The sequence below is a fragment of the Macrotis lagotis genome, chromosome X (assembly GCF_037893015.1).
Source record: "Macrotis lagotis isolate mMagLag1 chromosome X, bilby.v1.9.chrom.fasta, whole genome shotgun sequence".
Taxonomy (NCBI): Eukaryota; Metazoa; Chordata; class Mammalia; order Peramelemorphia; family Peramelidae; genus Macrotis; species Macrotis lagotis.
The window spans coordinates 453512261-453538435 of NC_133666.1; the positions used below are offsets into that span (position 1 = coordinate 453512261).

A 26175-nucleotide genomic window follows, 5' to 3' on the forward strand; every position below is an offset into this window, starting at 1 on the left:
CTCCGTAATGGAGCATTCTCTTCAATATCCTCCAAGGTCTCCAAGGAAGATCGCTGGGAGATCAGGCGACGTCTATATATAGAGAAATGATTTCATATTAGCATTTCTACTAAAAATTGATCTGAAAACAGTTATTTTAAAAATATTGTTCACGGGGGCGGCTAGGGGGTGAAGTGGAAAGAGCACTGACCCTGGAGTCAGGAGTACCTGAGTTCAAATCTGGCCTCAGCCGCCACTTAATAATTACCTAGCTGTGTGGACTTGGGCAAACCATTTAACCCCATTTGCCTTGCAAAAAAAATATTGTGTATGAAACAGATGATCCTGAGGTTCTGATAATGAACTTGATATCTTATTTTATTGTATCGTGAGGATTTTATGGCATTACATTTTATTTCCTCTATAAGACAGCCAGGTGGAATGGTGAATAGTATCTCTGGCCTGGAGTCAGGGAAACCCTGAGTTCAAATCCAGCTTCAGATACTTACTAGCTCTGTGACCTGGACAAGTCACTCAACCCCACTGTCTCACTTTCTTTATCTGTAAAATGAGCTGGAGAAGGAAATGGAAAACTACTCCACTGTCTTTGCTAAGAAAACTACTAATGGGGTCAAGAAGAGACAGACATGACTGAAAATGATTGAAAAGCATTTTTATGATAATTGGGCAAGTCACTGAGACCATATTTCTCAATTTTACCAATAGAATAGTAGGGACAAGAAATTTTCTACAAGTAGGACAAGACACTTTTTATAAGAATTCTTTTCCCTTCATGCTATTATTATCTTACCACTGTGATTATTTCTAATTTATCCTGTATATATCTTGTTTATACATGCTATCTTCCCTATTAAATTGTGAGGTACTTTAAGACAGAGATTGTTTTGTCTTTCTTTGTATCACAGGTACTAGCAAAATTAAAAAGTACTTATTCAATCCATCTGTCCACCCATTCATTTATCTATGCATCCCACTATCTCCTTAAGATATAGTATCCCTGGGATATTTGTATTTCCATTTCTCTTCATGATCCACAGGAATTCAAATTAAATTCAATTTAAAATTCTGATAATTTTTTATAATCAATGCATCTTCAGGAGGATGAACTTGAAACTTTATAGAGCTAGATGCTCCTTTGATTTTATGTGAATCCTAGCTCTCTGTTGTATACACAGGGAATATATTTAAGAGCTGGTACTTTTAGATTTGATAAAATCTTGGGGTGAGCACTGATTTAGTCACCAAATCCCTTGCTTCTTGAATCAAGAGTCCCCAAGACTGTAGTATATTTATAGATGTTTCGAAAGCATTTAAAAGGTGTTTCTTTTGGGTCATTAAAATACTGCATTCTACGGGTCAAATCCACTCTCACAAAATCTAGCAGTTTTGTTATTCTATTAGAATCAGTCGACAAGAATTAGTAGTTTTCATGTGAAAAAACCTTGTTGACCACATTATAGTTTGACTAACAAAAAATTGAGGGATTTTTTTTTAGTTGAAAAGGTTATAAGTTTTGGTCTGTATAAGTGGAGATTAATATTTACCAATAAATATTTATCAAACAACCTCCAAAGATTGTCTTCTAAGGTCTCTTCTAACTCTATTAACTCTGTGATCCTAAGTTGTGTCACAGGATCTACTTTCACTTAATGCACACTATTAGCATTTATAATGGCAAGAGTAACAGATTTAGAATAAGATATTCTACATTCAAATCTCATTCTTTACTTTCACCCTGTTTGGCCCTGGGAAGACAACTATATTTCACATGGAAAATGTAGGATTCAGATTAGACAAACATTAAGATGTCTTCTTTCAAATCTGTGATCTTATGATCATCAAGTTTAAAATGAGAGAATTGGTCAACATGACCTCTAAAGTCCTTTTCTAGTTAGGACATTTTCAATTAATTGCTTTGTAAGATGTAATTAAAGTTTCAAAATGTTCTAGATTTCCAGTGGCAAAACTTAGGATTTAAGGCAAAACTTTGATGAAACCTTTGAAAAAAATTTTTTAATTCTTTTTTAAAAATCTAGTACTAATATAGCCAAAAACACATTTTATAATTAATTTTTTATATTTCATTTTTCCTAATTACATGTAAAAACAATTTTTAACATTCATTTTTAAAAACCATAAGTTTTCTCTTCCTTAAGAAATCAAGTAATTTGACATAGATTATATATGTGCAGGCATGCAAAACATATTTCCATATTAGCCAATGTTCCAAAAGGAAACACAGACAACCCCCCCAGAATAATAAAGTTTTTAGAATTATGTCCTAATTTGCATTGAAGTGGATAGCATTTTTCATTGTGAGTCCTTTGGCATTGTCTTAGATCATTGTATTTTAAAGTATAGGTAAATCATTCAGTTGATTATGGTACAGTATTGCTGTTACTGTGCACAATGTTCTCCTGGTTCTGCTTATTTCACTTTGCTTTAGTTCATTTAAATATTCTCAGGTTTTGAATATTTTTTTAAAAAGCAGAATACTATAACTCCTTCGACCTGTACAAAAAAGGCTATTTTATTTTTTCTGAACTGTTGCTTAAATATTCAGTAGCTCATGTAAAGGATATTTCCTAAGAATGGTCTTGATAAGTAGACCCTTTGATGGGATCAGAGGAAGAAGAGAAATGTGGCCAGGTATAATCCAAGGCAACTGTAAAATTATGAGGAAGAAACACTAATACTGCTTGTTCACTCTGTCTACTGCCTAAGACTGACAACTGAAAATAATATGGGTGCCTACAAATCTAAGAAGATTTTTTTTCTTTCTTAATTCTCTTACTAGTTGTCTTAAAAGAGCCCAAAGGCCCTGAATATGGATGAGTCACACATCTCTTATTTCAATACCTTTATGCCTGTACCACTAAGGGATACAGTGAAGAGAGAAGTGGGTCTAGAGTCACAAAGACCTGAGTTCAAATATGACACTTAACCAGCTAGGTGACCCTAGGAAAGTCAATGAAGTTCTGTTTGCCTCAGTTTCCTCAAATACAAAATGAGAATAATATCTCTTACATTTTAGGGTTATTTTGAGGCTCAAATGAAATATTTGTAAAGTACTGGAAAGTATTTACAATATAGGAATTATATAACTATAATTATAATAATTTTTATCATTAAAATTGCTCCAATGTCCATGTGTGCCTGACTATAATTCAACTTTCCTTCCAAACTTTAATCCTCCGAAGTACAAGGCATGAACAGCTGAAAAAGAAAAAGTAAGGATAACTGCTCTTCTCTGACTTCCACTTTCTCTTCCCTTCTACTAAACCTCTGGGGTTGTGCCAACAAAAGGAACAGGACAAGCAGAGACTCAAGGACAAAAGGTGAGAGGCAGCAGCATCACTGTTGCTGTTCCTCCAGCTGTCCCAGGTGCTGGATTCTCCCATCAGAGTTGGGCTGTGCTGTGCGGCTCTGCTCACTCTTTAACCTGGAACAGATCCCAGAGCTCCTCAGCAGTTTTTACTAAAATAGGCACTAGAGCCAGGAGGAGGGCAGCAGGTGCCCAGGCACCCACTGCTTTAGGGCATTATCCACTGCTCTCTTGGTTCCTCTCCCAGGATGTAAGAATATCTAAAGCACCATAGATCTTCAGGAGTGGAAGGGATCTCAGGGGTCAGCTAATTCAAATTACAATGGAATCAGAATCCTCTTTAGATCATCACTGACTTTAGAGCTGGGCAGTGAAGCTGCCACTTGGGGAGAGGTGTGATGTTTGAAAAACACAGGGCAAGGGGAACTCAGCTCCTTCCTGCATGGAATTCTATAAAGTAAATAGGATCAACATACACACACACACACACACACACACACACACACACACACAAAATATATGTGTAGCGCGCGTGTGTGCATATACTTATATCAGGCAATTAAGTGGAGCAATGGATAGAATATCATACATATACTCACATATATGAGTATAAATAAGATACTGGTTGTGTGCACATATCTATAAACACAATAATTAAAACATACATAAGATGTACAAAATTACATCTTTATCAACTCATCAAGTTATAAAATATGGCTGCTAACAAGTAGTTGGTATTTATTTTACCAGCCTTATCTCACTCCCCCACACCCATTTTATGTACTACTCTACAAACCAACTAATTGGGGGGGGGGAATCCCATATAAATTCCATGCTTTACTATCTACATTGCTCACCACTGTTCTGTTGAAATCCTACTCAAAATTTCAAGACAGAATTTACCTGCCACCTTCATCCTCTGACCTTTCCTGTTCCCCTCAGTGATAATTTTTTCCTTGGACTTTTGCAAGTTAATTTCACATCTCATATAAACACTTAGATGCTATTTTGTGTTACAGTAATTTAGGGATAGGTGAATGCTTTGTATTTCCACCTCCCTAACTACATTGGAAATTTCTTTTAAGACAGGAATTAAATCTTGGGCAATTTTGTTATCAACCACAATAGACAGTATGGTCCTTTGCACATACATTAACCATTTATTAAATTGAACTGAATTTCCTGAGAATAAAAGTCCATGAGAACTAGGCAAATTTAACCAAGATTAGGGTTCACATCCTTGTGTTATGAAGAACAACAAAAAGAAAATTCTAGGATTAATGGAGTCTTCCATAGTTCCTTAGCTATCCATCTCTGATTGTGTAGCTACTAGAACATAAAATAAAAGATCTGCATCATATTAGCACCCACTTGTGAAAGTTGAGATTCCTTATAACCAGAAATATGGGAGGCAGAAGATAAAAATGATGGTAAAGGGGAATATACAGGAGGACAAAGAAGGGAAACAAGGATCTCAGGTCACAAACTATGATTGTTGTAAGATCATATATTCCAGGTAAATTACGTTGAGAACAAAGATGATAGGCACTAGGATGGGAAAGGAGAGAAGAAGGCCTGTCCTGAAGTCATATTCAGTATTATTTATAGTATTCCTCTTTACCCTAAGTTGTGCTCTTGTTCTATGGGGGCTTCTTCAATAACCATGGCCATATTTTCTCAAACACTTTGGTCTCTGAATTATTCAGTCTCTTCAATTCCCAATTTAGTTGCTTTACTTTGTTCACCCCCATATAAAGAGACAGTTACTGATGATCATGTCCTTCCTTTTCATCTCTACCCATTCCTTTCCATTACTCAGTCTCAACTAGTTGGATAGCATATTGGATGTGCAGTTGGAAAGATCTGAGTTCAAATCTTATATCAAATACTTCCTGACTGTGACCTTAGGTAAGTCACTTAATCTTTGTGTCTAGTTTCCTCATCTGTAAAATGCGATAATCAAAGCACCTACTTCTCTGGATTTTTGTATGGATCAATGAGATATTCTAAAACTGTTTAACATACAAAGATTCTGGAACAATTTGCCATTTCTTTCTCCAGGGATTAAGCTAAACACAGGTTAAGTGACTTGCCCAAGGTCAAATAGCTGGTAAGCATTAGAGGTCATTTTTGAACTCCGGTCTTCCTGATTCCAGGTCAAAACTCTATCCACTGAACCATCAAGTTGCTCCTGTCTAACCTAGATTAGGCCCTTAATAAATGTTTAATCCTTTTCCTTCTTTCTATTTTTCTACCATCCCAGGCTTTTAATCATTTTCTGGCTTCCCTTTCTCCCCCTCCAAATCTTGACTCTCAGCTAACAAATCTGATGTTATAAAGTCTTTTGCTTTGTTGCATTTTTCTAAACTTCATCCTAGACTTCTTCCACCATACACCTTTTCCATTCCTTCTCTACAGAACAAAGTCAGAGGAGCTGTGCAACCTTGTTGAGTCCACTACAAATTTCTGTTATCAAATTTCAACTGAAGCCTTATTCACCTTTACTCCTCCATAACTGATTCTCTATCATAATCTACCTAGCTGTTGTTTCAAACCTTTTCCTCTTTCCTCAAGTCTCCTATACCACTCTACTCTAAATCCTTTGCACGAGATTACCCCATACTTGATTAAAAAAAAGTCGACTTACTGTAAGATCCTTCTTCTCTCATATTCTCCATCTCAAAGCCTTGATATCTATACTCTCTCCTCCTTGACGCTGGTCTCTGATGAAAGGATGGCCTCTGCCAAGGCCTATCCTCACATGATCCTAATCCTTAGATTGCCCCATAATTAACATCCCATTCTCAATCTAACTGGTCATGTATAAACATATCTATGTCTCTATCCTCCTTAAAAAAAAACCCTTCATTTGACTGTTATCAATTCCCTCAAACTTTTACTCTCTCTCCCCTCTTGTAGTCAAAAGCTAGAGAAAGTTAACTATATCATTTGCCTCTACTTCATCTCTTCTCATTTTCTAATCCCTTGCTATCTAGTTTCCAACCTCACTACTGAACTAAAATGTTGTTCTCCAAAGTTACCAATTAGCTCTTAATTGCAAACATCATTGATCTTTTAATCAGTCCTTATGCTTCTTGATGCAGATGATGTTAACAACCTCTTCTTCCTGGATGATCTCTGCCCTCTGGGTTTTCATGACTCAGATTCCTCTTGGTTCTCCTCCTACTCATCTGGCTACGGTTCAGTTTCCTTTGATGGAAAGTTCCTAATTTTGAGTGGAACACAATACTCTGTCCTGGACCCTCCTTTCTCTCTGGCAAATCTAATCTCTTAGCAAATTCAATTTTAAAAGTTCCTCTGCTGGTCATTTAAAGGCCTTTATCATTTGGCCCCAACTTAACTTTCCAGTCATAGTCTACATTACCCATCTTTATGCATTCTATGGACTAGACAAATTGAATCTCTTGATGTTCCTCCAATGCAATCCTTCATCTCCTATTTCCTTGCCTTTGTACAAAGTGACTTCCATGCCTGGAATGTACTCCTTCCTCATCTATGTCTTTTGGAATCCACAGGTTTCAGGAAAGGTCAGTTAGAATGCCATCTTTTCTGTCAATGATTTGATGATTCTTCAGCTCCTAATCCTGTGTTAAGGTAATTCTGCACAAAAGCACATTATATATAATACACACACACACACACACACACACACACACACACGTGCACATGTATTATTCTTTCCTACAGAATGTAAGTTCCTTGAGGGCAGACACTGGCTCATTTTTGTCTCTGAATCCTCAGTGACTAGCAGTGCATGGCCCAAAACAAGTGCTGAATAAATAAATGCTTGCTGATTGATTAGGTGAGGAAGTTCACCAGAGGTCAACTTCACCCACTTTCCATTTCTGTCACAATCTATGCTCTGACACAAACTCCTTCTGGCCTGACTAAACAGGATCACAGAATTTGGGATGAACTTCAGAGATCAGTTATAGTTCAACAAATTAATCTTATTTGGGGATAGGGAAAGAAAAATGAACAATTTCGATAATTTATAATTAGATGTACCTATGCACTTCTAAAAATTGTAGCTGATCTAAAGGGCAATAGAAACCTATAGTGCCTCTAAATTGGCTAATAATAACTTGTATAACAAGAAGTGTAAAAGACATCTTGTATGATTGGAAAATATGGAGGACTGGTAACATACCAAGCAAAAGAGAAGAAATGGACAAGACTGAGGGGTGAAGGGATCTCTGTGAAATGTCTAAATTTGTATCTTATTTATACAGATATATATATATATATATATATATATATACACATATATATATATTTATATCACCCTCATTTCTGACAATATCCAAGTCAAACTTGTAAAGAATAAAAAGGGGAAAAACTAGTTCAGAAAACCCCAATAAATTAACTGATTCTGTCTACTGGTGTGATATTCCACATCCATAGTCCTCCCTCCTCTGCAAAGAAGAGAGGAGGCGTATTTTATTCATTCTTCCCTGGGACTAAGCTTTTTGGTAGTGAAGTGGACAGAGTGCTGGGCCTCAAGTCAAGAAGACTCATCTTCTTGAGTTCAAACTGAGCTTCAGACACATAATAACTGACCCTGAGTAAGTCACTTAGCCCTATTTGCCTCAGTTTACTCTCATCTGTAAAGTAATTTGGAGAGAAATGGCAAATTACTCCAATATCCTTGCCAAGAAAACTCCAAATAGGGTCACAAAGAGTCAGACATGACTGAAATGATCGAACAATGAATTTACTGAGTATTCAATTTCTTTCTCTTTACTCTGCAGCAATCATTGCATGTACTATTTTTCTGGCATTTAAAGAACTCCACAGTCTGGCTTCCATTTGCTTTTTCAGTTTCCTTGAACATTTCCTTGGTTCATGTTTCGTCCATTCCCATAACACTAGGATGCTAGCTCTTCTTCATACATAACAATTCATTTCCCCCTCTCTATTCCTCTCTGCCTAATCTAGAATGTCTAGAATGATATCCCCCTTTACCTTGTAGAATCTCTAGCTTCCTTCCAAGAACAATTTCTCTGAAATTTTAAAGGATGCAAAGAAAGGTTCCAATGTGTGTACTAGGTAAATACTCTATGAAAATTTAATGCAAATGAACAAAAGTTTGATTTGGACAAAAGTTGCACAGGTTGAAGAGGCTTAGCTAGGTTGAATCACAGCACAACTAGAAGACAGGAACATGGTACTGTGGAAAATGCTCTGGTTTAGGATTAAGAATATTAGAGTGCTAATCCAGTATCCGAACTGAGTCTCTTGGCCCTGGGCACTGGGGACTCCATCACTACCTCTTCCCTTGAGAACCTATATTGAATCAATACCTCCCCTAACTCTGGAAAGGTCATGTCAATCTGCTGCCATTGTTGTTCATTAATAATCATCATCCTTGTGCCTTCTCAGAGCAAAACACCCACCCTGGATATCACCTGGGAGGAGTTAAACTACTTAGCAGTGTCTTCCCTGGAAACATGGGTCTCTATCTTCATCCTGGCCATTTTTCTCTCTCCTGCTGCTATTATACCCCACCAGAGAGCAGTTATTTTACATTTCTTCTCCCTATCTCCAGCTTATTGTCTACCTTTAATCTTGATAAAAACTAAGTTGCTTCTGGAGAGGATATTTCACTGAACTGCTACAGACTTTCACTGATCATGTCAGTTACTTCCAAGACCAAAACACATTTTCCTGGACACTGTTCCCTTAAATGTATTGACTACACTCTTAGAATGTAAACTCTTTTAGAGAAGAACTGCTACTTTTGCATTTTTATCTTCTCTATTCAGCAGAGTGTTTGACACCTAAGGATTTAATACATATATGATCATTCATTCATTCACATTTCTACCTGTGTAGCTTTGGGTAAATCATTTAACCTCTGAGTCTCAGTTTCCCTCATTTGTAAAATGAGGAATTCACCTCTATGTCTGGTCTAACTGTAAATAAGGAATTTTTAATGTTGGATCCACGAACCTGGCTTTTAAAAATATTTTGAAAATTGTATTTCAATATAATGGTTTCCTTTGTAATTCTATGCATTTTATTTGGTGTATTTAAAGATGTTATTCTCAGACAGGATCTTTAGAGTTTACCAAACTATGAAAAGGTTCCATGACCAAGAAAAAAGTGAATCTCTACTCCTAAATTAGTTATTCTAAGTTTGGGAGAAGTCTTTATTTTTGTATTCCTAGACTCAAATGCTTGTTTTTTACTTCAAAAAGTAAAAGAATAAATTTACTCATTTTTTTCCATTCAGGATGTAGTGATTGCAATTCCTCCTACAACTATAATGACACAATGACACTGATATAATTATACTTTGTTTTTTTGCAAAGGTGAGACTAGAATACCATATTGCTAGAAGAATCTGTTTAGAATTTTGCTTACTTTCGGTATCAGATCACTGCTAAGAAATTCTAAGTAATTTATATACTTTGTGTTTAAAGTAAAACAACCAAGCTGAGAGAATATACACAACCTATAATCAGAGAACACTGATTACAAAAATTTGTGGGTTTTAGATCTCAGGAATTTCAACAAGTTTCTTCAAACTCTGAGCCTAATTCTGTCTAATTCTGACTTTTAAGGATGACGAATAAATTGATGAGTACTTGTCCATGAATCTATAACTAGTCTCCCTAAATTACTAATATAGAGGAATAAACGCAGTCTCTTCAAAATTTAATGGTAACCTATTTGGGTGGCAAACTTTCATAAACATCCCCCCTTGTCTATGAGAGTCATTATGGCACAGGGAATAGAGAGAACCAGCCTTGAAGCTAGGATATTAAGTCTTGCCTCTGATACTGGCTGACTGATTCTGGGCAATTGGTTTAACCTCTCAATGTTCTAGGGAATAATGTAACAGTAGTTTTTCAGTATTATTCAACTCTGTAACCCCATTTTAAGTCTTCTTGTCAAAGATACTGAAGTGATTGCCATTTCTTTTTCTGGCTCATTTTACAAATGAGGAAACTGAGGCAAAAAGGGCTGGGTAGGCCCCACGCCTAGGAGTGAGGTACCCATATCTTGTAAGGTATGTCTGGCAAGGCTCCTGAATAAAACGTACAATTTTCTCTCAAAAAAAAAAGGGCTGGGTAATTGACCTAGGGTCACATGATTGATATGTGTTTGAGGCCAGATCTGAACTAAGGTGTCATCTTGTCTTTAGACCTTACTGGACACCTATTTGCCTCATATCATATCACATAAGAAAAGAATATAACAATATAATGTAGTAATGTGACATACTGTAATATAACATAATTAAATATATAACGTTACATTTATAACATAATATAAATTGCAAAGAAAGTGCTACGTTGCAATGGTACATAGAATTTTTATTTCCTATATCAATGAAATCACAGGTCCTGTTGTTATTCCTATTTTCTTTTCCAAAGTCACAGCAGAAACCTAACATCTGAGCTGATCTATCCATGGCCATCAAGTTTCAACATTTCCTATGTTCTATTTAGTGGGAAAAGATAATCCATGAGAAGAAGACTGTAGTTCCACAAATAACACAAAAGTCTTCTCAGCGAATCTGAATATTTTAAAAACCTTCTCAAACTAAAAAGAAAAGTGATTTTCAGAGCACACTAATTTAAAAGGTCAGGAAAATCCCAGGATGAAGTCAGCAGGTCCCTGTTGGGTAGTGAGGAGTCTAGTAGACGCCATTGCTACTCCTGGTGAGGAAGCTTAGAAAAATAAGTTTATAAAAATAAGCAGCAGTCCCATATTTGACAATTCTCCCAATCCCAAATGATATTCATTTGTTTCTGTGCTGAAAAAAGTAATACTTTATGAAACTGGCAAACAAAATGATGGTTTTTACATAGGCTTCAGGGGAAATCATGACAAGTAGCATGTGGTACAAGATAGAAGGCTGGCAATGAAGTCAAGAAGACCTGAATTCAAATCCTCCCAGACACATATTAGTTGTATGACCATGGGCAAATCACTTAACTCTCAGTGTCCCCAATAGCTAAGTTAATAAATCACAGAAAAGATGCTCTATCAGTGGAAGGAGTTTCCACACCAAAAATTCCCCTCATTGATGAATTCATAGGTCAAAACCAAAACACAGTGGGTGGGGGACAGATGACATAAATCTAGAGCTTAAAGTCAAGATTCTTTTTTTTAAAGGCAATATTCCTCGTCCAGGGAAGGGATGTTCATCCTTTCTTTCATAAAGAAATCTCAGAATGTTTTCCTTTCTGTGTTAAGGACAAAGTACAAGAAGATGACAGCCTCTAAACTTGGTCAGATATCTGATCTCATCTTTGTGCATATAATGCTAAAACTGCAGATCACAACTTGTCCAAGCCTTCCTAAACAGTGTAACTCACACCCATATCTACCCCCAAACCCTTCATGCAGACAAAGCAGGAAGGTACACATGCCATACCGGAAAGCCTTCCTCTAGAGAGTTTGACAGTGTGGAAACATACTGACTCACTTATCTTTTTTTGTCCTCATGATGTGACAAGCTGATCCTTTTTCATTCAAAGGTCAAAGTTATCACTCTGATGTTACTTAGGGGGCAAAAATTCTTCTCTGACAATTGGCCACAGCCTACTTAAACAAAGGCAGCTAGACCTGAAGTCAGGGAGACCTGATTCACACATGTGGCCTTAGAGTAGAGGTGGGGAAACTTTATTTCTGCCAAGGGCCAGATGGATATTTATAACATTATTCGTGGGCTATATTTGGTCAAACATTTAATTAAATCACCCTGAAATGCTCCTAGATTTATTGAATTTCAAGCCCTGCCTATGGTTGCCTTGGCAACACCACACTAATATGACTCGGTAGACTGGAGGTTTCCTGCCTCTGCTTTAGACATGTGTGACCCTGGGCAAGTCACTTCACCCTGTTTTCCTCAGTTTCTTCATATGTAAAATGAACAAGAGAAGGAAATGGGAAGTCAGTCCAGTATCTTTGCCAAGAAAACTCCAAGTGGGGTCTTGAAGAGTTGTATGCAAATGAAATGACTGAATAACATTTATAAATACATCTCTCCTTTGCTCTCTAGGTAACCCACAATCTAGGTGCTTCAGAGACTCTGGTATGAGAGGATTTGCAGTCATTTTTCAGAAGACAGGTCTTTACTTCAGGGAGAAGTCTGGAGGTCATTAGATGATAGGTCCAATACAATACTGGTCTGAACTCTGAACCAACTTTACAGATCATGCAAATAGCTGGATAACATTCATAGTATGATAGGAGCCAGAATTGGAAGCAATCTTAGGAGAGATCTTGTCTAAGTCAATCCAACTCAATGAACATTGAATTGAAGGGGCTAACATGTGTCCCTAAGTGTCACCAAATCAATGGTTATCACTAAAATAAAAGTGCATACCTGGCCACTTCCTATAGGGAAATGATGTTCTAGTTCACATATACTAGTTATGTCCTTTGTATCATTTTCCCCAGCAATAAGAGATGAATTCTTAATCATTCACACAGTCTTGTGTTGATCTTCTTTGAGATGTATGAACTAATTGGCACACCGCATAGTGTTGGCTTTGGGAATCATAAGTTCCAATACCACCTTAAAACATTTTAGTGTTACACTTACACTTAGTAGCTTGTGTGACTCTAAGCAAATCAATTATCTTGTATTGCCCTCAAATCTGCAAAATGAGGATAAAAATAGCACCTGTCTCACTGTTCTGAGGATCAAAGGAGATAATATGTCTAACATGTTTTGCAAACTTTAATGTGCTTTAGAAATGTTAGTCACTATTAATAGATGCCTAAATCCTTCCCTCTCATCAATCTCCATATTCAGAAAATTCATAAGAGATAGAAAATGTTTGTTGAAACATGTGTATCATTGATAAGAATGGAGAGGCCTCAAATTCTAAAAAGATACTTCTCGTTATCCTGCAACTTACCAAATAAACTCTGTGTTGTTATTCAAGCAAAAATATAAGTTTGCAATTTAACAAGAAGATGCCTTATTCTGGGATCTTCTATCTCTATCTTAACCTTAAAAAATTTAAATCTTTGGCCTAATCAGTTTACTGACACTTTCACCAAGCTGACCTTGAGCAAGGGTCAGCAGATACATCAGGCACCAACATGAAGGAATATGGGCCCATACTGTGCCAATTCTTTGTCTGGATGTACTCCCAAATGTACCCCAAGCCATGAGGCTGATATAATTTGGGCTTTCCCATGAAGGACCCACAGACTATGAAGAAATGAGTATGTTTCATAATTAAGCAAATCCCAAATGAGCTTCCAGCATGCCTGGGGCCTCGAGGGACAAACAAAGTCAATCAATATAGGAAAACATAACGTTTCTGAAGGATTCTGCTATTCAGTTTCTTCTGAAAGTAGGAGAGCAGGATCCTTTTTGTTCTCATTGGTCTCTTTGTCCTTGAGACATCAAGAATTTTTAGACTGATGGTCTTAAGAATGATGGACAGGGGAAGCTAGGTGGTGCAGTGGATAGAGCACCAGCCCTGAAGTCAGGAGGACCTGAGTTAAAATCCTGCCTCAGACATTTAATAACTGCCTAGCTGTGTGACCTTAGGCAAGTCACTTAACTCCATTGCCTTAAATTTAAAAAAAATGATTAAAAAGAATGATGGGCAGCATATTTATGTGCACGTGGACCCAAGTTTCAGGGGCAATGTGATAAGAAAGACAAGAGAGACTTGCTGGGTAACCAAGTGCAAATCACAACCTCACTAAACTTCAGTTTCCCCACTTATAAATGGGGAAATATAAATTATAAAATGGAATTATTCAGACTACCAACTCTCACAAAGTTTGTGTGAGCAAAGCACTTTGTGAAGCACTCTGTTGATGAGAATTATTATTGGGACCTAGCACTCCACTTGAAGTAACACCTGGACTAGGATGATAAAGAATGGGGAAAGATAAGATTCAGAGTCAGTTTCTCTGAAAATCTCTCTCTTTTTCACCACCACCAATAGCAATAAAAAAATGAGGCAGTTTATTGGTGGTCATATTGCTGAGACCCGTTCAAATCTTCAGATACCTACTAGCTCTGTGACGCTGGGCAAGTTACTTAAACTTTCATTTGCCTCAAACATAAAGTGATGATCAGAATAGTGCCTATCTTACATGGTTGTTGTGAAAACCAAGTGAGACAGTATTAGTGTAAAGTACTTAATAATTTCTTATTTTTTTAAAAAGCATTCTGCCAAAATTTTAGGAAAAAGAAAATAGCTCACAAGTCTGCCAAGTCACCTTACCTGCTAAGTTGTAGTGGATGGTCGAGTGACCTTTAAAAGGTTCTCTTTCCCGACTTGAGGATTGGTGCCCTCTGTTCCAGGAAGATGGCAGCTACTGTATCTCAGGGGACTAAGGGGCAGCAGCTGTGATTGGTTATTGAAGTGTCTGGGTCAGTGCCAGGTACTTCACTGTGGTCTCCTGGGGCAGTGCCCAATCTGCTCTTCTTTGGGCTGGCACACAGAGTCCATGCCCCAAAAAGAAAGTGAATCTTTTTGCCAGAAAGAAAAGGAGAGCTAAGTAATAAAGGGCACTAAGAAGAACAGCAATTAAATATGATAACAAGATGTTCAGAGAAATTGTTCTACAAAGCTGGTGCCACTGAAAATTATTCTATTAGAAGATTGGCTATCCTTTTTCACTTCTGAATGACAGTGGAAGAATTCATTCTAGTGTCCAATTATTATTTAAAGTTAATCCTACCACAGTCACTTCATACTAAATCACAATATGCTAGCTACCAGGGCATAGGTGATGAAAAGCAGGGCCCAAATAAAAGCTGACATTTTTTAGAGTGGTTTTTGGTGCACAAAATACTTTGTATATGTTATCTCATTTGAGTCTTACAACAAGACAAGGATTATCTTCATTGTATAAAAATGAGAACCTGAAGCACAAAATCAGGAAGTGAATTTACCCCAGTTCACTCAGCTAAGAAGTGGCAAGGTTGGGAACTACTCCAAGAGTTAGTATCTCTTTTCTTCTGTTCAGACTGGGATACAGTAGAAAGAGTGATGGATTGTAGTCAGATCTTGTATTCAAATTCCAATTCTCTGACTCCTACCTCTAAGATCTTGGGCAATCTAACTAATTTCACTGAACCTCAGTTTCTCCATTTGCAAAAGGGAGAGAATTATACTTGGTGATTTCTAAAGTATCATCCAGGTCTAATTCTGGGACCTCACTGTTGCAAGAAACTTAATTTGGCAACTCCCATCTCAGATACATACCAGCTGTGTGACCTTGAGCAAGTCACAAAATTTCTTTTAGAATTAGTCTTCTCACTTGCAAAGTGGGGTTAATAAATTGCATCTACTTCTCAAGGTTATTGTAAGGATGTTATACAGGGCTTTGCCAACCTTAAAATGCAATATAGTAGCTAATTATTAATGAGCAATTCTCTTAGACAATAGGGCAGCTAGGTATCAAAATGGATATGTTGGACCTAGATTCAGGAAGATCCAGCCTCAGGTCCTTAATGATTGTGTGACCACTTTACTTTGCCTCAGTTTCCTCAAGAGCAGGAGAAGGAAATGGCAACCAACTCCAAAACCTTTGACAAGAAAAACTGAAATGGGATCATAGAGTCAGATATGATTGAAATGACTGAACATGACCATATCCTAGAGAGTTGTTTGGGGCACTAAGAAGTGTAGACAAAAAAATAATACTGAAAAGGCAAAATGTATTGTGCTATTTTCTAAATGTGATTTTAAATATTTTCTAAATAAAAATTATACTTTAAATGCATTTGAGGGAAGCTATTAGTCAAAGGAAATCTATCTTTCATTGAATATTCTTGTAAAAGCAAAGACTTAGGTGGTAGCTAGGTGGTGCAGTGGATAGAGCACTGGCCCTGGAGTCGGGAGTACCTGAGTTCAAATCCAGTCTCAGATGCTTAATTATTACCTAGCTGTGTGGCCTTGGGCAGGCTACTTAACCCCATTGGCTTACCCCCCCCCAAAAAAAAGACACCTTAAAAAAAAAGGCAAAGACTTGTGTGTGAATATACTATACATCGGGTTTCTTTTCACCTAGCACATCTGTTACAGTTCGATATTTTTTTCATAATTTCTCTAAGGTATTTCACATAAATCTTTGATTTAATTATTTAGTTGAATTGGTCAGTGAGTTCCCAAATCTTGGATAGGTATATATGAAGAATGAACAGGGAAGAGAATTAAATTGGAGGAGTGGAACTAGTGGAATCACATTTAGGAAATTACACAGTGCTTTTCAGGTTTTCTATACCTTCATGATTTTGGCAGTGTGATAAGGCATGATTTATGGAACCGTCACAATCTCTGAACACTGCAGTTGACTCAACACAAGGTGAGAAACAACATAACACAGCATGGTGCCAATGAAAACTTGTGACCAAAAATTATCATAAAAGACATTATATCTCAAGCACAGATGAGGTAAAGGAAGGGAGTGTACCAGTCATGTGGCAAGAATGAGGGTCCACAGGTGCATGGAAAGCCCCAAGTCATTCATTAAATATGAAAAAAAGGAAGAAAGACCCCTGATGGGTTAGAGAAATCCTATACTAGCAAAGGAAGAGAAAGTGTGAGTTGGACTCATCTGTACTAGTGACATCATAGCTCAGCTGAATTATTACATTTTGACCCTCTAGTTGTACTCAACCAGTCCATACAAACACACAGACACGGATGTATATATGCATGCACACATATACACAGACCCAAGTATATAAATGTATATGTGTGACTACACAGGCACGTATGAGTGTACACACACACACACACACACACACACTTGAAATTTCATTTAAGATCTCTATAATAACATGGAGAAGTAGGTGCTAGCAATATTCCCATTTTATAGATGAAGAAACTAAGGTTAAGTGATTTGTCAGGGGTCATACAGCTAGTAAGAGTCACCAGAAATATCTGAATTCAAGTTTTCTGACTACAAATCCAGGACCCTACTCTATTGCTTCTAAGTTTAATTCTTGCCTCTGACAAGACACTAGTTGAAAGTCTGAGAGCAACTCCTCTGACCTCTCAGTGAGCCATCAACTTCCTAAGTGTTTAAATTTCAGATGGATTGCTCAGCCCTACCTATTTCCTTGCATGGTCACAAAAAGCACAATTTTTTTATATGACTAAGAAATAATTCGAAGCATCATAGATAAAGAGCTAAAAGAGTCTTAAGTCTCCTTTGGTTCAATCCTTTTTTTAAATGATGAGGTTCAGTGTTATGTGACTTACCCCCAGGTACATTCTATAGCCATAATTCAAACCCAGATCCCTATCACTCCAAATCAGTACAGCTTTGTTTAAACAAAATTAAACATTCTTAGAAAATAAAAATACAAATAAAAAAATTTTTCTATTGCCTGAAAACTCCTTAGCTAAGGACTTCTGTCTGGCAGGAGAAAGGTGGTGACATTCCACTCATTTGTTTGTTCACCTAGACAAAGACTCCTTGTGTAAACACTAAGAGAAACTTCAGAGGAAGGCTGTGGACTACTGACATCAGATGTATAGGCCAGACAAGACTAGAAGATTTAACCATCATCTGATTTGAGCTTGTGTTTCTTCAGCACCATTAAACTTTGTAATATGCTTTCCTCACAAATATCTGGGGCAGATAGTGTAAATATTATTATCTTTAATTTACAGGAAGCTGAGGGTCAGAGAGGTTAAGAGAAGGCTGAGGCTACTAAGTAGCAGAGATGGCACTTTTGGCTGAAGCACATACTGGGAGGCCAATAAGCACACAGAGGGAAAAATCCTATTCTGTGAACACAGACTGTACGTACAACTAATTCCAGTCTGGTCATGCAATAAAAACTTTGTGAGTACTTTTGAAAGGCAAGGTACTGTGCCAAGAATCTGAGAAATTAACCTATTTAAATGCAGATAAACATGGTCCAAAGGAAAAATGTGAAAAGTTCCACAGAAGAGATGACAAATACTCATTCCACTATTTTCAAGGAAAATCAAATGAGAGAATTTGTGGAGACTTTAACATTAATAGTATCTTGTCATGTCTGTGTACAAACAAAACATGGTGAATTCAGGAAGGAAAAAAAGCATTATGGATGCTTTGGAACAAGAGAGGAATAAAATGCAATAAATTTAATGTTCTATTCAGTCCTCATTTAAAAGGCCCAAATCAATGAATGAGACAAAACCAACTGGACATTAACATGTTGAGATACTTCCACACACTTGTACACAAAGGATTTATTTCTACAGTTTTACACTCTAAATCTGTACAGTCATACAGGAATTTGTTGTGCTTTTACATTTATATTAATTTCAGAAATTCTAACTAATGGCATAAGTACCATTTCAAAGATTTAGCACAAGTTATCAGGGTTCAAGTATTCTGTGGTCTGATAACCTCATAGTCTTTGATTCATCACGTGCAGTATTATTGAAATAATATTCCTACAACATGTTGCTACTACCCTCCTCAAAAATATATTACAGGTTCCCTACTGGATGAAGCTTTTTCCTTTCTATGTAGTATTCAACATCATCTTTATTTTGGCCCCAAGCTGACCTAATTTCCCATTTCCTTTTTTCTATGTATTTCTCTAGGTTTAAATTTTCTAATTTCATGAAAATGCTAGAATAGATGGTCTCTAAGTTTCTGATATTCTATTTTTTTATATTTCCTCTTCCATCATGCTAATTTCCCCCATGCCTTTGTTCATATATATTTTGATATTTTATCATATCCTACTGATACACTACCATGTCCTTTAATTTAGTCATATTTGTAAATAATGTTTACACCAAAAGTTTTAAGTTCCTTGAAGGCAGACAGCTATACCCTCTATTTCTTCTATATCCCTCAAAGCAGTAGATCAAGGAAAAGAATATGGGGCAGCTAGATGGTAAAATGGACAGAGCACTGGGCTCCTCCCTTGAGTTCAACCCTGGTCTCAGACACTTACTAGCTGGACAATCCTGGCACGTCACATAACTGTTTGCCTCAGTTTCCTCATCTGTAAAATGAATTGGAGAGGGAGATGGCAAACCATTCGAGTAACTCTGCCAAAGGAAAACCCAAATGGGATATTGACAAATTAGACACCACTGATCATCAACAAAAAAGGCCAATCAATATACAAGATCGGGTTAAAAGGGGAAAGGATTATTGTGGACCAAGGGACTTGCAGAATAATGAGCTGGAGAAGGCTAATCCATGTCAAAAAGAACAAGACTAAAGGCTGGCTCTAGTGGGACTCCTGAAGAATTGGATGTCAGCTAGAGCTAATTTAATTAGGAGCAGCAGGGAGTCAGGTGAGGATAGTTAACTTCAAAGTCTTATTTAACTGTGACTTTAGGAGCTGATTTTCTAGTAATGGCACCAGCATAAATGTTCCCGAAAGATTTTCACTCCATTTATTTTGACCTTTTCTTGTTTTGAAGGATCAGTAATTGAAACACATTTTGATAGCTTAGATACAGTCTAGAATTATTTGCTGCAAAATTTTGGCTTTATTAAAAAAATAAACCACTACAATTTTCTCAGACTTTTATATTAACAGCAGTGCTTGCCATACCTAGTAAACGGTCAGCCTGACACAAGTAAGAAAAGACTGATACTTTTCCTACTTCTTTCCAACCTCAAGTGGCAATTTCCTTCCCCATCCTCTAAGCATCTTAAATTTGTCTCAAACACATCGAGGTAGATTTAAAAGTGCACATTTAAAATATTCAGTCAAATGCTCTTGTTTCTGAGGGTTTTTCCTGGCCTAGTGCTAGGGGAGGTTGCAGTTTAATCCTGTGCTCTTTATTAGGGGACTCAGGCAGATGGAGTAAAACCCTCAGTGATCAGCCTTTCATGCCCCTCAGAATGTTTGTTCTCATTATCTTCTTCCCTAAACACCCCCTCCTTCAATCTATCCCAATTCTGTTGAGGGTACTACTATCCTTCTGGTCACCTAGATCTATACCCTGGATTCCTTAATCTACTTTACTCATGATATCCAATTAGTCAAAAAATTTGGAGATTCTATCCCTGAATTATCTCTCCAATCTGTTCCCCTTTTCACTATTGAAAAAGTCCTAGTTGAGGCTTTCATGACCTCTGGCCTGGACTATATTGCAAGAGTCTCCTAATTGGTTCCACTGCTTCCATTTCTTTCCTCTACAAATCAACCTCCAAACCTCTGCCAAAATAATCTTCCTAAAGTATATTGCCTCCCTACTCCTTAAAGGATAAAATTATTTTTGATCTTCCCTTTTTCTGTTTTCTTAAAAACATTTTTGAAATTAAATTTTACTTTATTTTCAAATACATCCATCTTCCCTGCCCTCTCTCTCCCCCATCTCTCCTCTACCCTTCCTCCTCCTGAAAAAGCAAGAAAAGAAAAACCTGTTATAAACATATACAGTCAAGGAAAACATATTTCTGCATTGTCCACATTCTTCTCCCCCCTCCCCAAAAGGTTTCAATTAAAAAAGTAAGCTTCAATTTGCACTCTGAATTCATTACTTTTGTTAGGAAGGGGGGGAGGGAGAACACATTTCATTCCAATTTCAGTCACTGGGTTGATCTGAGTTTCCAAATCTTTTAAAGTTGATTATCTACAATGTTGTTATATAATACAAATTGTTCTATTGGTTCTACTCACTTCGCTTTGATTTTGTAACATTCCATACAATGAGTGATTGATTGATTGACAAATCCAAGATAATCTAAACAGTTAAATAAACCCAAGATCATTTGAGGAGATTTCTCAGATCCCCATTTCAAGCCCTTTATAATTGTTCCAGTCAAAATAGAGTGCTTGATATTCTTGGATCTCAGCATTCCATCCCCTCCATGTGTTTACAAAGGTTGCCACCCTTGGTAGGATTCCCCCACCTCTGCCTCTTAGAATTATCAAGTCCCTTCAATGCTCTCTTTATGACAGCCCATTTTTTCCCTGATCTGTCTGCAGTTAATTCTACTTCTCAAAATATCTTGGGCCTATTGAATTGTTCAAATTATTTTCCATTTGTCAATCGATTAGGATTCATCAATGCCTACTAGGGGTCAAACACTATGTTAGTAGAATATAAGCTCCTTGAGGTCAGAGTCTGTGATTTTTTTTTTTTGTCTCTGGGTCCTTGGCACCCAGCACTGTATCCTCTAGGCCTAACACAGTGCTTTACAGGAAGGTATATTTAATAAATGCTTCAATGTTGAATAAAGTGGAAATAACAGCTTGTGACTCCATTCAGGGGAAGATGAATAGCTATAGGTACCTGAAGATCAGACTAACATCTTGACTGTATACGCAAGAAATAGAAACCATGAATTTTAGAAATGGAGATCAATTCTAAGAAAGCATAGTACAGGAAACTGCACTAGGTTCTGGATAAGAAAACCTGAGTTTGACTTGTTATTGTTCAGTCACTTCAGTTGTGTCCAACTCAACATTATTTTGGGGTTTGCTTGGCAAACCACGTGAGTGGTTTGTCATTTCCTTCTCCAGTCCATTTTATAGACAGAGAAACTGAAGCAAATAGGGCTAGAGACTTGCCCAGAGTCATACTGCTAGGAAGTGTGCTTCCTCATTTCAAGCCAAGCACTGTGCACTTCACCATCTAGCTGCCTTACTAGTGCCACTCTGGGCAAGAATGGGTGCTTCTCAGTCTTCCCCATCTGAAATGCCTCCTTACTGATCTTTATTGAAATCCTTTTCTTCTTTCAAGTCCCAGATCTGGCAACACCAAGAGTAATCCCTTCTCAAATTTTCCAAGAGTACTTTATCTGCTTATTCCTTTGTCCCTCTGTATCATATTATCATAGCTTTTAAGCATCGAGGACAATGATTTGAACTCATCTTCCCAACTCTAAATCCAACACTCTAGCTAATATGATATCCAACTGTACCATATATTCCTCATGAGGTGACATTTGAACTATGCTTTTTTTTTATTAGTTTTTACAAGGCAATGGGGTTAAGTGGCTTGCCCAAGGCCACACAGCTAGGTCATTTTTATGTGTCTGAGGCTGGATTTGAACTCAGGTACTCCTGACTCCAGGACCAGTGCTCTATCCACTGCACCACCCTAGCCACCCCTTGAACATGCTTTTAATGGGATTTTAAGAGACAGAACATTTATAAAACACAAAACAGGCCAGAGATGTTCTGATTTATTTTTTTATTTGTAGGGGTTTTTTTGCAAGGCAAATGGAGGTTAAGTGGCTTGCCCAAGGCCACACAGCTAGGTAATTATTAAGTGTCTGAGACCAGATTTGAACCTAGGTACTACTGACTCCAAGGGCCAGTGCTTTATCCACTACGCCACCTAGCCGCCCGTTGTTCTGATTTATAAGAGAAAAAAAATCAAAATAAAAAAAACCCTAATCTACATAAGGGCCACAAGACAACAACTGTCTCTCTGCAGCTCCTTTAGGAATCTGGCTCATGAAAGTTAATTCAAAAAGATACTAGCGTTAAAACTTGTTGATTTGTCTAAATCCATGGACTAAGGAAGACAATGCAGATGTTCTTATTGGGATAGTTCTCTAGAATATCCAAGAAATACAGGATTTTAGAAGGGACATTAAAAATCACCTATTTTATCCTCTTTATTAAGAGATGAAAAAAACTGAGGCCTAGAGAGATGGGGTCATGCATCAATGCCACCCTCCACATCGATATTTCAGAAAGGAGAAAAGGTTAGTTTCTCATCTTAAGAGATTACATAGTTCCCAGGAAAAGGGTTGAAAATGTTCTCAGAAACCATATTGTACAACCTCTTCCTTTTCCAGATGAGAAAACTGAGGTCCATAGGTACATGGGTAGCAAGCATCAGAGGAGAGATTTGAACCCATGAGGACAATGCTTTGATTAGCAAGCTGACATTCATCTTCTAACAGCTGTGACAAATCAATGGGTTTGGGACATAATAATATTGGCTTCTTTTTCCTAGGTCAATGAGTCTTAACTCTGGCTCAGACCAAAGATTACTTGAGGATCTTTTATATGTGATAATAGTAACATGATTATAATATGCTGTCTGTAAGAAGTTCTGGCATTTACATAAAGTAGAAGCTATTAAAGTTAAGTGTGTGCGTGTGTATATTTATGTATGCATGTCTATACACAAACACACACATACATATACTTTTAGACACATATGGGTACGTCTGTTTACTGATACACATATTTTACATACATTTATGATTCATTCTGGCTCTTTACTGATCATCAAAATAAGCATTATTATGAGACCCATTGATTGGAATTAAAAATGTGATTCATTTATTTTATCAGTCTGTGTGAAGTCAAAGCAGTAACTGGAGCAAAGATTGACATGAATATCAAACTAGGAAAAAATGAGAAGATAAAGCATGTAAATATAGAAATGTCAACTTGACCTATTTAGATGATCTGTTATCAAAAAAGGGGGAAAGGAATAAAATAACAGACTTTGACGTAGAAAACAGTCATATCCTAAGGAAATTTAATATAATCAATATAAATCAATAGTTACCAGTTACCCTAGATGTCCAGAAACTGTTTTAGCAAGCAAACCACTTTTTCTCCTTGCCAGGCAGAAAAGATCAATACTGATTTAGAATGTAAATTGATTTTATGGTCTGACAAAGAAGGATTATGAGAAGAAAAATTATGAGAAGTAATAGTACATAAAACAGTGAGAAGTAATGGAAGAAAATAACAGAATAAAAGAAAGCTTGTCCAGAGATCCAACGAACCTAAGACACCACAAAATGATGAATTTAAGAAGAACTCAAAAGAAATACAATGAGATGAAAAACTGAAAACAAGTATTTTTATAACAAGTTTTTTCATCATCAATGCAATGAAGGCCCTATATTTAAACTCTTAAGATCCATTTCCTGTCAAGATTCCTTCAAAGACTTAAGTTAAGGATCATCTTATTACTAATACATAATGCAGAAGACATTAGGGAGCAATAAATTTACCAAAAATATCTGCTGCAATTATGGAGAATACCCAGCATATGGCTCAGAAAAAAAGGGAATTCCTTACTGCTGATGAGGTCCTCCAAATGCCCATTTGTGGATGGTAGTTTGAATTAATTAATTTGTAGAGCCTTCTAAATAAAGGTCATCATCACTCAAAAGATCATGAACTAATGACAATAGGGAAAAAAATCAAGTGGGTAAAGAATGTCTAAGGGCAGTTAGGTGGCATAGTGAAGCCTAAAGTCAAAAAGACTCATCTTCCTGTGTTCAAATGTGGCCCTGGACACGTAATAGCTGTGTGACTGTGGGAAAGTCACTTCACAACGGTTTGCCTTAGGTTCTTCATCTATAAAATGGGAGATAATAATAGTATCTATCCCAGGGTTGTTGGGATGATCAAATGAGAAATGTCTGTAAACCATTTAGCATAGTGGGGTGCCACATGGTAAGCACTATAGAAATGCCAGAGGTTATGATGACTAGTACTATTAAAGGGTCAAGGCATAAAATAGATTAAGAAATCTTTCTCTAAAATGTAAATTAAAGCATCTCTGAGATAGCATGTCACACCTATCAGAATGGCCAATATAACCATAAAGGACAATGTTCAACATTGGAAGGGATGTGGGAAATCTGGGACACTAAAACATTGCTGGTGGAGCTGTGAACTCATCCAACCTTTCTGGAAAGCAATTTGGAATTATGCTCAAAAGGCAATAAAAATGTGCATACCCTTTGATCCAGCAATACCACTACTGGGTCTATACCCTGAAGAAATCATGGAAAAGGGTAAAAACATCACTTGTACAAAATATTCATAGCAGTTCTGTTTGTGGTGGTAAAGAAATGGAAATTGAATGAGTGTCCATCAAGTGAGGAATGGCTGAACAAATTGTAGTATATGTATGTTATGGAACACTTGTTTTGTTAGAAACCGTGAGGGATGGGAATTCAGAGAAGCCTGGAAAGACTTGCAAGAACTGATGCTGAGCAAGATGAGTAGAATCAGAAGAACATCGTACAGCATAACAGCAACATGGGGGTGCAGATCAGTCTTAATTTGCTCCTTCCATCAGGGCAACAGAGACAATTTTAGAGAACCTGTGACAGAGAATACCATCTATACCCAGACAAAGAACTGTGGAGTTTAAACAAAGACCAAAGTCTATTACCTTCAATTTTTTTAATAAAAAAGTATCTTATGCACTACATAATTTTGCTATCTCTAATATTTTATTTTCTCCCCAAGGATATGATTTCTCTCCCAACACACTCAATTTTGATCGATGCACAACATGGAAACAATGTAAAGATTACCAGACTGCCTTCTGTGGGGGGATGGGGAGAGAGGGAAGGGAGGGTGGAGAAAAGATTGTAAAATTCAAAACCTTACAGAAAATGGATAGAAACTACTATTGTATATGATTGGAAAACAAATAAAATATTAATTTAAAAAATATTTCTCTAAAGAGAGCCCTTGTTAGTGTCAGAGAAGTTGCTCTGGCTCTGTATCTTGGCCCTCCAATCACAGACCTTCCAAATTTCCACAAGTCTGTTTTAGGGCACTAGACGTCCCCCCATCGATGTTTCTACAATGTCTCAAAGAAAACATCTTTAAGCAAATTTAAGGTCCATTTTCTAAACAAAGGATTGCTTTATCATGAGATCCTGAAAGCTTTCTACAACTGGAACAACTTAGGTTTTTGTCATGAATCTGGGAAGATGCAAGTCAGTTTTCTAGGTAGTACCAAACTTAATCAAGAAATGGACATTGCCCCAGTCAAACTGAGACCTAAGAAAAACCTTAGCTCAAAAAGGTCAAAGTCTTCCACTGCATCCAAGGTCATCTCCAGTCATCTGAATTCCTATCTGGCAACTGGACCCAGAGAAAATGAGGCTGGTGACTTAGCACAACAACCCCTCAC

The 26175-nt window shown here is 37.0% G+C and overlaps 1 protein-coding gene across 2 annotated transcripts in view; it reads right to left on the bottom strand.

The window, feature by feature from the left end:
- CABLES1 (Cdk5 and Abl enzyme substrate 1) overlaps positions 1-26175 on the bottom strand; it is a 147776-nt gene that overhangs the window by 94449 nt on the left and 27152 nt on the right. Inside the window, exon 2 of one of the 2 annotated variants that reach the window (XM_074199424.1) lies at positions 1-72. The gene's annotated coding sequence lies outside the window, so the exon portion shown is untranslated. The other variant, XM_074199425.1, reaches the window with a different exon arrangement.